The 3,647-nt window shown below is 36.1% G+C and overlaps 1 long non-coding RNA gene across 4 annotated transcripts; it reads right to left on the bottom strand.

The window, feature by feature from the left end:
• Positions 1-322: 322 nt before the first annotated feature.
• Positions 323-1,726, bottom strand: LOC132797938 (uncharacterized). Of its 4 annotated transcripts, none has more exons than XR_009633829.1 (4): positions 1,633-1,726; positions 954-1,571; positions 692-890; positions 323-635 (listed from the first exon to the last, which is right to left on the bottom strand). It is a non-coding gene; the product is annotated as an uncharacterized LOC132797938 (long non-coding RNA). The 4 variants fall into 4 exon arrangements; XR_009633828.1 differs by having other exon boundaries at positions 324-624; positions 1,633-1,725; XR_009633830.1 differs by having other exon boundaries at positions 324-624; positions 1,657-1,689.
• Positions 1,727-3,647: the final 1,921 nt, after the last annotated feature.

The following is a 3,647-nucleotide window of genomic DNA, read 5'->3' as shown; positions in this document are numbered from 1 at the left end:
GTTGACGCTGATCAAGAATATATATACTTTATAGGGTCGGAGATGCCTCCTTCTACCTGTTACATACATTTCCTGTAACAGGAAGAAGTTATAATACCCTTCTACCCTATGGGTAGCGGGTATAAACACACCTAGATCTATCAAATTCAATGACAACTCGAAATGAAGTTTAAATAATATTGTAAAATAACTCAGATACCTTTGCAAACACAATCTTAGTAAGGTTATATAGACGATTGTTTATTCTAGAAAAACATTCACATTCATTCACACATTCATAGAAATTATTATAGTTTTTAAATTTTTGCGTTGAAAATAATTATTCTAAAATAAAACCTAAACTAATACAATGGACATAATACACAACATAGAAAAATTGGAGACGCTATTTACTCTTGTAAAAGGGCAGGTGTGTTTGATGCAATTTTCGATGCTTGCCAATTCATGTTAAGAACAATGCCAAATCTACCATCTGGAGTTCACAAAATTTTAAGAAAACTTATACGCGATTTAAAAGCTGACCATTCTCCCAGAGCTCTGATGAGGCTTGGGCTAGAATTAAAAGCGCGACGGCACAGGCTTGGTAAGCATCTGATCTAACAGATTACAGCTCGAAGAATAGCTCTGAAATCAATCTTCAATTTAATTAGTATAATTCACACAATTGTTTGTTGTTTCATCATACCATTACCTTTCTGATTAAGCTCAATTTTTATTCAAATCAAAATCAGAGCTCGCAAATAACTGTTGACCGTTTCTCGTTGTCTGCAAATAAGTGTCTTTTCCCGACTCTTTACGAAAAGACTCCATGAGAAACCAATTTATGGGTTCTATTGATGCTGATTCGGATTAGGGTTCGATTCAACTGGATGATGCTTGTCCGGGAAGAACTATAAATAAACAAAATAAAATATTTCAAAAAATATTTACAAAAATGTTCACAACCGACATACTTGAGAAATTGACGAGCATTTTAGTTAAATAGTTTATTTGAACTGACTCTGAGCTCTGGACTCTCTAGACTATACAATCGTCTAGATAACCTTACTAAGATTATGTTTGCAAAGGTATCTGAGTTATTTTACAATATTATTTAAACTTCATATCGAGTTGTAATTTAGATCTAGATTCAATGACAACTCGAAATGAAGCTTAAATAATAATGTACAATAACTCAGATACCTTTGGAATAATTAGCTCAATAATTTAGAAGAAACGAAATCATACTCCAGATGCAGGGCACCATGGGCATTCAGCGGTACATCATCGTGTCATCAGGGCGGCTTTCGCAGCCGCTGGCCTGAATTCCGACACTAACACCGATCCACGAGAGCTGAAAGCGTTTGCAATCGCCATCATAGCCGAAATGCTGATTTATAGTGTGACCCCAGTTCGACGGAAGTAAGAAACGAATAGTCATCTTCAGTACATTCTTCTAATCGACGATGCTCATAGTCATTTATGACAGCAGCAACATCTTCAGTTCATTCTTCTTATGGGCGACTATTATCTTTAGTCATTCGATTCGGATTAGGGTTCGATTCAACTGGATGATGTTTGTCCGGGAAGAACTATAAATAAAAAATAAAATATTTAAAAAAATATTTACAAAAATGTTTACAATCGACATACTTGAGAAATTGAGGAGCATTTTACTTAAGTAGTTTTATTTGAACTGAATCTGAGCTCTGCACTCTCTAGACTATACATCTAGACTATACAATCGGCTAGATAACCTTACTAAGATTATGTTTGCAAAGGTATCTGAGTTATTTTTCAATATTATTTAAACTTCATATCGAGTTTGTAGGGGTGAGCAACGTCCGTTAATTGCAGTTTGAATTTGAATTGTATGGCGGTATCGATATTTGCGACGCGACTGTTGTGCAAGCTAACAGCTGTTCGCGATAACATCTGCATTCGATGATTGATGCACTCGCCAACAGATGTTAGTATTATTAATTAATAGTATTATTAATTATCTATCGAATATTTGCAGTGAGTTGGCAGGATCACTTTTGCCATTCACAAAAGTATCGTATTAAATAATATCGATATCTAACTTAGATTAATCAAGCAATATCGATATTCACGCTTAATCTAGGCTAGACCATCTCTTTTCAATTCGAAAGCTGCAAAGACAAGTTGTGCGGCAGAAAAATATTAAAAATAAATCTGACGGCATCCGTCACAATATTAAATATAATTATTATTGGTGTTGTTCGGGAGTGCGCACTTTTCAAAGTGCATTGTTTTGATTTTCTTTGGCCCTCTCGTTGGTTTTACAAGGATATTGTGTGTAATCACGTGGCAACGACCACAGTACAGCACACATCAACTGATCTGCAACTGCAGAGGCCCCGCGCCAAAAGGCGAGGCAACAACTTTGCAAAGGAGTTGCCACCATACGCCTAGATATTTGCACTTGAGTCACCAGTTTAGTGACGCCGAGGACAGCAAGAGGCTGTAGAAGCGACGCTATGCGTTGCTAAAACGGTTCCAGCAGGAACACAAGCTTCGGATAAACCTTTTGACAGAGAGAACGGATTAGCATAGAGCTGATCGTGGCCACTTCTCGTTACTAGTGTGGAAGTTGCGCCATGCGCTGCTGAGGCTGCGCGTTTCGCAGACTGCTATGTGTTGCCGAGCCCGCACCACTCGTCGGCATTGAAATCTTTGCCGCCACTCGTCGTCGCATCCCTGATTGGATGTAGTGTTGACAGTGCGATTGTCACTGGAGGCCACTGCTGATTTTCGGTGCTGCTCCTGACGCCGCCGATAGTGCTGTTGCACTCACTGCCGCCTTGGTTGCCGTTTCTTTTCTCGTATACAATTTTTCTTGTCCATACAAAATGTTCAACAAAGTAACGTAAATTCAATTAAAAATAGTATTGAAATGTAATTTCTGTTTGTATTTAAATTTGAATTTTATATTTAGTATTATATTTTATGTTAGATATAATCCAATAGTAAGTCCTCAGATGGGTATGGTATGTATATAATATTATATCAAAGCTGTTATATATTCTAATCCTTTTGAAGTTCACCCAGCTCATCAACTCATCAATCATCACAGGCCTGTCGATCAACCGCCATCCAAATCTTTAGTAGTGCAGTGTGTCAGCTGTTTGATTATTCGGAAGTGTAGGTAGTCTGCTAATTTTCGTGGAGCCTAACCAATAATCAATCAAGTTGGCCAATATAATACAAACCATAGTTAGTAGTCTCTAAAACTTATTCGAACTTGTCATCTCATCACTCTGGAATGTTAGAATTAACCTCAGGTTGATCTAAACCAAGTGATAGATTTCAGTTATCAGTAAGTTTTGTTTTTCTGTTTGAATGAGTGAGAAAATTGAGATTGCTCTTGTTGGATTATTTCGACAAGTTCCTCTTTTCCTTCATCAACTAATCAAAGAAGTTTATAGATTCAGTTCATTTACTAAGAAGTATTGCAGGATATATATATTTGTTTTATGCAACAAGTAATAAAAGGATAAGTCCCAATTAAAAGATTTTTGAGAGAGAATAAATAATATTGTTGAATATTATATTATTATTGTTGTTATATAATAATATTGTTGAATATTATTTTCCGAATTTAAAATTGTATAGAGAAAACAAATTTCATTATGGCAGTTATGCGT

The sequence above is a fragment of the Drosophila nasuta genome, unplaced genomic scaffold (genome assembly GCF_023558535.2).
Source record: "Drosophila nasuta strain 15112-1781.00 unplaced genomic scaffold, ASM2355853v1 ctg376_pilon, whole genome shotgun sequence".
Taxonomy (NCBI): Eukaryota; Metazoa; Arthropoda; class Insecta; order Diptera; family Drosophilidae; genus Drosophila; species Drosophila nasuta.
This window is presented reverse-complemented; position numbering and strand designations above follow the sequence as displayed.